This window comes from Canis lupus, chromosome X (genome assembly GCF_048164855.1).
Source record: "Canis lupus baileyi chromosome X, mCanLup2.hap1, whole genome shotgun sequence".
In the NCBI taxonomy this organism is placed as follows: Eukaryota; Metazoa; Chordata; class Mammalia; order Carnivora; family Canidae; genus Canis; species Canis lupus.
Genome location: NC_132876.1, coordinates 114,389,051 through 114,401,446, shown reverse-complemented (window position 1 = coordinate 114,401,446; position 12,396 = coordinate 114,389,051).

Genomic DNA, 12,396 nt, shown 5'->3' with positions numbered 1-12,396 from the left:
AATTGACTACTATTTTTTAAAAGAGTTATTTATTTATTTATTTTAGAGCGAGAGCACATGTGTGCATGGGTGGGGAGGGACAGAGGGAGAGAGAGAGAGAGTACCCCAAGCAGACTCCCAGCTGAGCACGGAGCCCTATGCAGGGCACAATCCCAGGACCCTGAGATCATGACCTGAGCTGAAATAAAGAGCCAGACACTTAATCAATTGAGCCATCTAAGTGCCCCAAATTAACTATTACTTTTATCTTTAAGTCAAAATTTTAATCTCCCATTTAGCAGGTGTCATGTTCCAGTTTGCATATGGCCCATTTTTTTACAAGGACCTTCAAATATAAAATTTTACTGACAAAGCAGATGCTCAACCGCTTAGCCACCCAGGTGCCTGGGCTTTTGTATTTTGACTTTGCATCCTGCAATGTTGGCAAACTGACTTATTAATTCCAATAGCTTTTTAAAGATTATTTAGAATTTTCTACACATGCAATTATTTCATTTGTAAATAAAATAGCTTTTTTAAAAAATAAAATAAAATTTTTCTGACAAAAGATGGCATATTGAAGCTTAAAAATATTCTAATGAAAGATAGTAATAAACTGCAAAGCAGAAAAATCTTTACAGTCAGATACGTTATTCTTATTACAATATTCTAAGAATTCTTATTATATCTGAATATTCCCCAACAGTGGCATCTAATTTATTTGTATATTTATATTCTACCTTATTACAAACATAATTTATGATGACTAAGTGTCTTTAAATTGACTCCAAGAATTACAATTCATTAGCTTTAAGATATTGAGAACCCATGGCATCTTAAATATCTCTAAGGGTAGGAGATGATGACCTTCATTTTACAGATTGATCAGAATAGCAGGATTAATCATAATAGTTGGATAATAGTTTTCACAATGGGTGCTTTTATTGAAAAGGCTAGAACAAATTCTAGGGGATTTTGTTTATAACCCTGCCTAGAAAAATGAAGGATACACAAAATGACCCGAGTGGCCTTCCAATTTGTTATGAATCCTTGCATTAGCAAAACAAGTTTTTCAAGAAATAATGATTTTTCCCCCTTAAAATGTGTTTTTCACCCTTAAAATTGTGCAGTCAGTATATTCTGAGAAGCCTATCTTACAAAGTCACATTACTGATATGTAAGGGACATATCACAGGTTTTTTGCCCGGGGAGGAATTTTATTGACTTTCTATGGTTAAGGGATAACAAGAAGATTGCATAATGCCAGTCTTCCTCTGCCAGCTGCAGGTATTTTGATTGTAAATATCAAAATATATTTTCCCTTAGTTCTCTTAAAAAAATAACAGTGAACCTAAAAACTAAGAATTAGAGGTAGTAATAGTTCAGATGGTTTGCCATCAGCTGAGGACTGCAGATGGCTTAAGGATAAATGATCAGGCTCTCATCCTAAGAACTTGTATTTTTAATAATTGATGACGAGTATGTTTTGCTGCCACTGTTCCCCACTTAATTACTTTTCTTTTTGATCAAGCACATTAATGAAAAGAGACCTAATAAATCATGTGCAAAAACAGTAAAGCACTTAATTAACATGTGTTTCCCTGATTGATGGTGATAGAAAACCACAGTAGTGCTGAGTAGGCTCACAAGGGCACCTTCAGCTGACATGGTATCTTGAACAAACATACGGCTGAGACCATAATCATGAACTCTATTCTCGTTTAAGAACTAGCCATGACAACCACAGATCACAATGTTATTATAATCTTCCTTCTTCTCTCTGACTGAGAGGCTCTATGTAAACAATTCACGGGAAGCAGAAACCAACAAATGCTGGGGTAGACTACTCCATTTATTGAATACTTACGTGTTCCAGGTACTCTGCTATGTGTTTTAAAAGATCGTCTCAAAAAAAAAATAAAAATAAAAATAAATAAAAGATCGTCTCATTTAACTCTTCAACGATGCACTTAGCTAGTGATTGTTACTATCTTAATTTTATAAGGAAAAGACCTGATACGTATAGATGGCAAGCCATGGCCCAAGTTGCTCAGCTAATAAGTAAGGTAATCCAGTCAGCCTTACTCCACAGCCCCCATGTGATTGGCTGGAAGATGTTTTCTCATGTGTTTCCAGCTGATTTGAAATTCTGTGGGAGAATCACAAACTACTATAGATATCCCCAGAATGGGATCACCCAAGAACAAACAAGGGTTAAGATAACTGGGTTTTATATACGCACAATGAAAAAGTAGATCATATTGCATGGTTAAAACACAGTAATGTCTTAATTTTCGTTGTGTGAGAATAGTAGATCAGGGGCAGGAGTGAGGGTTCTTTTTTTCTTCCCTATCCTGTATTCCAATTTTTTTTTTGTATAATGTGGTTTTGCTGCTTTTAAAATGAGAACCCAGGGAAGCCAATAAATAAATCCCTCTTCTCTCTACCTCCCTCAAGAATGGATAGGTCCTACCTCACCTCAATCTGATGTTTCCCCAATGGATGAACAAATCAGCTTCACTGTTTAAATAGGTCACCTATGTTCCCAAATCACCTTTCAGCTCTGCAATCAAGTTTGCTGATGGCTGAACAACACTTGTCACCCCCTACTGAGGATCTCTGGCTGGCCGGTTTGTTGCTGAAAGATATTTATGAAGACCTTCACTGTCCCCTGCTCTCAGATCCTTTCCCAGAATACTAAGAATGGTAGGATAAAGAAACCTTTGCTGATCCTGCATAGCATCTCTTTTATGGATGGTTGCTAGGTGCATTTGGTTAAAGGAGACAAGTAGGTATTGTTCTGAACTCATGGAGATTCAGATGAAGAAAGGGGCTGATACTTTGTGCCATCGCACATCAAATTTGAGGACCTTTAGACCAGGTGCGTTGTTCGTATGTTAGAGCGTATGAAGGGAAGGCTAATATACTGAGTATCTCAGTTCTGCTAAGTACTCACATACAAGAAGGCAGAGAGCAGAGCTCTAGCAGCTGAAGTGCACCAGGGGATCACAAGGGATGCTCAGGACCCAGAACAGTTCCTTTGAACCATGGAGAGAGGCAGAGGGCATCAGGTGTGTCCTAGAGTCAGAAAAAAAAAAAAAAAGAGTTCTAATAGGTGAAAAGACCACAGAAGAAATTTTAAAAAGGCTGTAGGGAAATTGGCATGGAGCTTGGTGGAGGGAATTAGTCCTCCCTGCCTGACCTTTTTCTTGCCAAGAGATTCCAAAGTAACAACCGGAAGATTTTTGTTTTCTTCCCCAGGGGAACATACATTTAATTTCATTATAAAATCAATCACCTTACATATGTAGTGTAAAGTACTTCTGTATAAAGGACCATCAGGGCCTGGTTTAAAAAGAAAGACAATTGAACAACAGCTCCTCATGAATTGTTGTTCAATAGGTATAAAGTTTCAGTAGTGCAAGATGAATTCTAGAGATGTGTTTGTACAACGTGGTGCCCATAGTCAACATGGCATGTGCACTTAAAAATTTCTTAAGACGGTAGATCTCATGTTAAGTGTTCTTACCTAAATGCACACATGAAGGACAACAAGGAAACGTTTAGAGGCGATGGATATATTCATTAGCCTGATTGTGGTGACATACCATGTGGATATGCTTATGTCCGAAATTATCAAACTGTATACCTTAAACATGTATATTTGTTTCATATATCAATTATACCTCAATAAAGCTCTCAAAAAAAAAAAAGAAAGAAAAGAAAACCAAGTCATCTTCTAGTGAATTGAGATGTCTTTAAATTAAGTTTCCATTACTGCAGCAGTTCTTAGTTTTTTGGAAAGGCAGTGAGGGTGAAGATCCCTTTAGGAATCTGGTGAAGCCAGGGAACCCTCTCCACAGGTAAAAAACACATACATTCACACACATGAATTGTTGCACATAATCTCAGTAGTTGTGCCTGTCCATGGAGCTCCTTAAAGACCACCAGTGCTGCTGATTGCCCTCAGTGCTGTTCCAAGTCTCTTCCCTTCCCCAGGAGCTATATAAGATGCTGCCCTTGTGCTGTGAGCATCTCTGTGTCTTGTCATCATCTATACATCCAGTTCATCTTTCATTCAACAGTTGTCCACTCCCACTTCAGAATGATAAACCAGCCTGCTTGGACTTCATTTCTGCACACAGGGGACTCCGAAGGCATATGATTTTCCATTTTCTGTGATCCATGTAGGTATTTGTGGATATCACGAAAGGAAACTGTTTCAGATTCTAAAGGAAAAGAAAAACTTTCCAAATTGAAGAAAATGTGGAAGAGAGATTCCAATTTCTTCCCTTTACATTTGATGGCATGATAAGATGTAGAGAGTGGGGGGGATCCCCGGGTGACTCAGCGGTTTAGCGTCTGCCTTCGGCCCGGGGCACGATCCTGGAGTCCTGGGATCGAGTCCCACGTCGGGCTCCCTGCGTGGAGACTGCTTCTCCCTCTGCCTGTGTCTCTGCCTCTCTCTCTCTCTCTGTCTCTCATGAATGAATAAATAAAATCTTAAAAAAAAAGATGTAGAGAGTGGGGGGAATTTGTTACCAGAGTTTGTCTGGCTGTTTCCTGCTGCTCTGTTATGTAGGAACACATCTTAAGAATGGTTTTACACGAGATACAGATTGGTAATGAAATAGTGAAATAATTATATCTTCTCAATATGTATGCTTTTCTAAATAAAAATGGCCCAAAGCAATCCTTAGGCCTAAGAGGCTGTGTGTGTACAATGACAGCCATAATTACAACAGTCAATTGGGAATTTTTGTGATTCTGTACAATCCATTATGCATTGACTGAGTCGAGTATGACTTTATCATTAAACCACCCAATTTTCCAACTCACAGGGCTCTTCTCAAGTCATTTCAGTCTCTCATGTATGGCCAGATAATAAAATCCAATCACTCTACAAGGCTGAGGTTTATTGGTGGTTGCCCTGTGGCCTCTACAGCTCAATCTGGCTTAAGGTACTTTGCACCTCAGGCTGCCTTGTTTAATGGTGGAGCTTGTGCCCTATATAGATTGCTGGGCTTGAGGAGCTTGAGTAGGGATTGGATGCCAATCGGAGCTTACTAAGTGTCTTATTAGCCTTCATTACATCCCCAAATACCTCAAACCTTAGTGGCTTAAAACGATAAGCTTTTTTTTTTTTTTTTTTTTTCCTGATGGTTATTATAGGTTGGTTCTCTGGCTTGGGCTCAGTCGGGTGGTTCTTCTAAGTCTAACAGATCTTGGCTAGCTTGCTTTTTCATCTATAGTCAGCTGATGGGTGGACTGGAGCTGGCTGTTTTTTTCTTTTTTTTAAGATTTTATTTATTTATTCATGAGAGACACAGAGAGAGTGAGAGGCAGAGGGAGAAGCAGGCTCCATGCAGGGAGCCTGATGTGGGACTCGATCCCGGGACTCCAGGATCACACCCTGGACCGAAGGCATGCACCCAACCACTGAGCCACCCAGGCGCTCCTGGAGCTGGCTGGTTTAGGATGGCCTCAGCCAGGATGGCTGGGATGACCAAGACTCTTCCCCTTACAGACTCCCATCATCCCTCTGGCTACCCTGGGCTTCTTTACATGGTAAGAAAGGTTACTGAGAGTAGCAGGAAGATAAATCCCAAAGTATAAGCCTTTTTCAAGTCTTTGCTTGCATCATGTTTGCTGATATCCCATTGGCTGAATTAAGTCTTAATGACAGTCTAGAATTAGTGTGGGAGTGCAGTATGGATAAGAGAGAATAACTTATGGCCTTGTTATAATCTACACCACAGAGCTATGGCACTGGCCTGAGCCTACATTAATGTGGAGGAAGTGGTAACTTTTTCTAGATGTGTCTTTAGATATGTCTTTTCCTAATTCATTTGCCCAGAATGAGTGCCTCTTTTTTACAACTCACAAAGGTACCATATGTGCTAGCTGAGGCTCCTGATTGCCCCAATATATGTTCTACCTTACTAACTAGATGTGCATGGCAAATCATATCCCCAGGGATATTTTACCCTTTTTCTTTTTTGTGCTTTCCAAATCAGGCAGGCCCACCAATAAAGACCATATCTTAAAATGTTTTTATGTCTTTAAGGGAAAGATCCATGTCCAATTCAATTTTGTAAACTCCATAGCCTTTAGCTTAGCATTAATTTGGGCTCAAAAATATTTAATCTGAATTGTTAAATTTTATTATTAATATCAGTTAAAATCTGTACCCTAAACACATGGTACTCAAAGTGAATCTGCAGACCACCTGGATCAGAATCACCTGGAGCACTTGTTAAAATGCAGATTCCTGGGTCTGACCTCAGGTCTAATGTACCCAAATCTCTGCTTGGGATCTGGAAATTTATCTTTAACACACCTGGGTACCGCTTATGTATATTTAAATTTAAGAGTCGCTGTCTTAAAGAAGTGGATTTTGCAATGGTTTGACCTCTATACAAGGTAATAAATAATTTTTACATTCTAATCACACACACACATACATATACACAGACAGAGACAGATGGCTGAAAAAAAGATTTTGAGGTGAAAATACCCTAAGTACAATAGATCTTTTCTAATCTATTTAAGTTTCCTAAATGCTGATCAGTGACTCAGATATATTTCATGACCCAATAATGTGTGATGACCTGGCTTTTGAAAAACACAGCTCTAGGGAATATGCTCATAGTACATTCATCTGAATATTCTTTTCTTTTCCCATATATCCATGGCAAATATATAATGCTTCTTTTTCTATGCTTATAAATGCCTTTTAATATTCATTCCCCTATACCAGTGGTTCTCAAATTTTGGCTTGCATCAGGATCATCTGGTGTACTTGTTAAATCATAACTTTCTGAGTCCCACCCCAAGAGTTTCTGATTCAGCAAGACTGTGGAGAGGCCAAAGATGTGCATTTCTAACAAGTCTCCAGACTGATCCTTCTCCTCGAGGGGCCAACTTTGAGAACCACCGCCCTATATTCCAGTCTCTTGTAGTTGCTCCACAAACCATATGAAATCCCCAAGTTTCCTGACTGATTTTTATTACCATTTTCTAACCACATTTGCACCATTTCTTGATTTTTTTAAATTACTGCTTTCGAGCTACATTTGCTTTAGCTGGTTTCCACTCACTCAGACTTAGCTTGCATTGTGTAATGAACATATTGGATTCAGCTGGCATTTCCCTAAAGCCTGCCAAATGCACTCCAACCATTGTCTTACTGGCATGTTTCCTTCTCTGATTCTAAAGCTGTTCTTTTCGTTCCTCTGTTTCTTCAGAATGCACTAAGGTGGCTCGAGTCCCAGTCTGGTGGTGCTGTTTGTTCTGTAAAGTTAGATTACTGTTGTCTCAGAGATAGCAGATCAGCCCCTCAAGGATGTCATTCTGATGCTATTAATCATTTCTTCCTCCAAGGGCCTGCTAGATCTCAGCCTGCGTCTATTGGCCTGTGTTTACTATTGTGCCTCATGCTATCGGAAACTCACTACCACAAGCAGAAAGTGAAACATTTTTGGAAATTTCATGTTTGGTGGGAATTGGGAAAAATAGCAAGTTATGAGAGTGCCTTCTCTTCTCTCAATGCATACATGTGGGTTTTGTTCTAGCCATTTTATCCAGTTTGTTTGGGATGTGAAAAAAGAGGAAGGGGGACACAGATAAGTCTAGATCTCCCCCATATACTGGAAAATAAGCTTTTCCAGTGCTTTTGCTTTTGGATGATTATGTGGAAAGTTTAAACATCCCTTTTATTGATCCAGACTTGTATGTGTGATCTAGACTGTACGAAATAGAGAACCTTCCCTGAAAATTTGGAATTAGGATTGAAATTACAGTTTCCATCAAGACTGCTTATTTAAAAGGAAGCAATGTAAATCCAGGAGTAGCAGTGTGGTCCTGTTTTTCACCATGTGGACTGGAGAGCAGGAAAGCCCAGGAGGAGGAGAGAGATCCAGAAATTTAGAGATGAGAAAGAAATGAAGACAATTTATAGTGACACAGAGATGAGAAATGGAAAGAGTGCAGTTGGTGTTCCAAGCCTTCATTTTAATGTATCCCCAAGGCCTTTGGGATCCATGTTATTATACTTAATAATAAGTGGTGCCTTTTTTGCTTATACTCGTTTGGGTCCACTTGAGTCCATTTCTGTTATATGCAGTCAAAGGAGTTGTAAATAGGACTAATGCTTTCTCTGAACTATTGTCTAATGTTATCTCTCGCCTTAAATCAGATTTCTTACAGAAAAGATGTCTACATTTTGTATAGACACACATGATTGAAGTAGCCCCTTTGTATTACTAGTTGAGTGAAAAATAGTTTACAGACTTCTATCTTTGTGTGAGTGTATTTCTGAGCATATATAATGTTACATTTTCCCCATGAAAATGTTTAACTTCTTGTAAGTCATCTGACAAATGTTTATTGAGCACCTACTATGTGTCCAACAAGACCTGGTTTTTTAAAATAACAATTTCTTCTATTAGGTGGTGATAATGTTATAATGGTGATAATCAATAATGTTTCCCTAATTACCTTGACTTCCAGGAAGCTTTTAGCTAAATTTACATGGCAGCTATGGTGACTATTTCATTTCATTATTTTATTACTGCTATGCTTTATAGTCTCAGTTTCTTTATATGACTCCTGACCACAGTTTAAATTCCTTTTCACTTGGGTGCCTGAGTGGCACAGTTGGTTGACATCCAACTCTCGGTTTCAGCTCAGGCCATGATCTCATGGATCGTGAGACTGAGCCCCATGTTGGGCTTCATGCTCAGTGGGGAGTCTGCTTGAGATTCTCTCTCCCTCTTGCTTGTGCATGCTCTCTCTCTCTCAAATAAATAAATGAATCTTAAAAACAGATTCCTTTTTACTAGCCTGGGTTCACATGTCCGTGCATTTTTATTTTAAGTTGACTCCAAGACTTTTGTGAGAAGGCAGGGCATAGGTTAGTTGGAATTCATACTAATGAAATTTGGTTCTGTTTGGGTTGGTCCTTGGAATGAAGAGGATATTAACTCAGGAATAGTCATGAGATGGCCATGTTTTCTGCCACATAGATGAGGGAAGAAAGACTATCAGTCAAGACAGAAAAAGAGAGAGAACAACAGTGAGAGGAGACAGAATCAGACATGCAGGAAAACGAAGAGGCAGAGTGGAGAATGTAGCACTAAACTGGGTTTTCAACATTCATGATTATGCTTTCATTGCTCCTCCAGACGTTTAGTGGGTGCTTAGAAGAAAGTGTGCTAAGTGCTGAATATAGAGACAGAGTTCCCTCTTGGTGTTTACACTGTCACTGAGGAATCATCATTTAAAACCTTCTTTAACTGAATCAGGTTTAATATTGCTGATCCAGGATGTCTTTTCTTTTTGTCCAGACTAGTTTTCAATGGGTCTTTTGGCTTTATTTCTGATCTATGTTGTGGGATTCCACTTTCCACCCACTGGCCTAATTAATGCCCTGGTGGCCTCTCCCACTCTTTGCTAAGCCCTAGGTATTTACCACACACTCTAAAGCCAGGGATAAGTCAGCATCAGGCCTGCACCTGATGGTTTATCTCACTGAGGTCAATGACGAGTCATGAGACGGAGATGAGCACTTGATATTGGCAGCTGGCACTGCATGCAAGCTAGCAATTTAGAGTGAAAATCCAGCTGCCCATCCCTTGAGCTCTCACATTTTAACAATGGCTGTTTACTGGCAGGGGAAGTGAGGCCTGTGCAGAAAGAAAGAATGGAAGATAGAAAATCACCCAATCTACATTATGAAAATTAGAGCTTTGTTACTTCTCTTCACTACATATTCTAATATGTTGATCTGGAGAGATTTTCCTTCACTGTGACTATAAATGAATGCCATGAGATCCACAAAATACACTTATCATTTCAGAGCCTGAAGAGTGATTACAATGTATGGCAAAACAACAATAACACACACATATATACACATACACACCCTCTTAGTGGTGAAATTTTCTTCCAATTCAATGAAATTTTGTCCTATTTAGAAGTCATATTTTAGCCCACTCTCACATCAAAGGATGCAACATAAATATTGCTTTGGAAAGCTGAAAGGAAAGACAATCAACTAAATATTTCTATTTTATAGAATTGAATACAATTAAAATGCTTATATATATACACACAATAGCAAGCAGGACTAACCATTTGGCTTAATTACACATTCTAGATTTTTAAAAATGCGCTTTAACTCCCAATTGGCATTCTAAAATCTGAAAGTAAACTTCCTGTGACAGTGGATGGAAGGAATTCTGGAAGTAGAAGAAGAAGGCTTTCTTGATGTCTCATCAGTGATCACAAAGAATGCATATACTCAGTGAACACAATTATACATTAATTTAGATAAAGAATGTCCAAGGAATTATTTATTGAAATTCAGTGTGCCTTGCTACAGTGGGCTCTGCGTTGACAGTAGATGTATATATGGTATGTATAATGAATTAGGTGAGATATTTTATTGACAGGCAACATCACTGCACTTTTTTTCACCTTTGGGAATGCTCCAATCCATTCACAAGAACGTTCAGAATCATGTTCTGCAAATTCCAATGTTTGAGCAATGTGGGATGAGGGTGTAGAGGGAGGGGTAGAGGAAATTTCACCTAAGCAAGAATCTTCTCACCAGATTTTGTTCATATCAGCTCTGATTATAGGGCAATTGGTACAAGCTTTCTTTCAAATGTTTTATAATATCTCAGAGAGATGGCAAAGATGAAGCATGTAAAAGCCAGTAATTGACCATAGAAGAACTCATTGATAAATGGATGTTTCTAATTATAAATATGATATTCCTAAGTATAAAACACAGAACATCTCAGCCAACCATCCTAAAATTTCAAGTTCTAAAATTGAGCATGCCAACAACAAAGAGGGTTTTTGAGATAATCACTATTACCACCAACATACCATCATTATCATATGGTATTTTTTTATGTGCCAGGCATAAAGTTAAGCATTTTACTCTAATAGGTAGTTTAATCCTCACACAAACTCTATAAGGTAGATATTATTATTATGCTCCTTTTATAGGGGAACAAACTAGGTCTTAGAGCAGCTAAATTTATATCACTAAGGTCCAAATTCTGCTATCATCCATTTATTTGCCACTATACAGACAGCAATCCTAAGTGCTCTTGCATTGGTATTCTTTTTAAGATAACACATTTAAAGTTCGAAGCATGTAATAAACATTTGCTAGAGTGAAGGGCAACCCTCTTCCAATGTAGAACATGAAAGAGATATCTGAATGTGATTTAAAGATCCTTTGACCATTACCTGACTAGTGAAGAAGCAGCTATTTTTATATTACCATGACTCCTGCTTTCCAAATTTGTAAAGTGGTGCACAGACACACCAGGACACAAAATAAAAAGCTTTCTCTTTTCACCCACCCTTTGTTACTACAGTAAATGGTAGAGCTGATTTTCCCATCTAGACATCAGAATGGCAAAACAACACAGAGGTTGTGACACAGATTCTGGAGCAGGACTGCCTGGATTTTTCCAGATCCTGGCTGTACCACTTGCTACCTGTGTGACTCAAAGAAGTCACTTAATGTGACTATACCTCAATTTAATTGTCTACAAAATGGTGATAAAAATATCCTGCTTCATAAGGCAGTAGTAAAGATTAAATGAGATGCTATATGTAACACACTCAGAACTATGTGATAAATGTTAACTTGTATCATTATCTGACTATAGCATTCATCACTTATTCATCACTAAACTGTCCCCTGGAGGTAATCACGGCTTTTACTGTCTCTAAAATGATTGGCTTCTAACTCTGTCTCCCCATGATAACAAACTCCTTAATGGTGGGGGCCACTTATTATCTCTTTATGCTTCCTGGTGCCTGGCACAATTGCCTTTTTATGTGTAAGGACTGCAAAGTGTATTACTGCATTAAAAAAGTGTGGGTGATGGAGAAGATCTTTTATTTTGTACTTTGGTCTATCTTTACACTAGTTTTACAAATTTCAAAAGCTGGAGTCATGACAATATAAAAATAGCCACTATACTCGACTAATGAAGCAGATGGAAAAGGATCTTCAAATCACATTAAAGCATCTCTTACATACTTTCCATTACCTGAAAGGAAGGGTTTTGCTTTAACCCAGTTAATGTTTGCTCCTGGTTAGTGCCTTGTATCTTCTTTTATTTCTTGTCTTTTCTTTACTTTTTAGAGAAGGAGAGGGAAAGTGGGGGGAGGAGCAGAGGGAGAGAGGGAGTCTTAAGCAGGCTCCATGCCCAGTGCAGAGCTGAAGTGGGGCTCAATCTCACGACCCTGAGATTATGACCTGAGCCAAGTGTCGGGCGCTTAACCAACTGAGCCACCCAAGTGCCCTGTATTTTCTTTTTTTATCTTAAAAGAACACCAAGTCAAGAACACTGAATGTTACTGACCTTATACTAGCAATGAACCCAA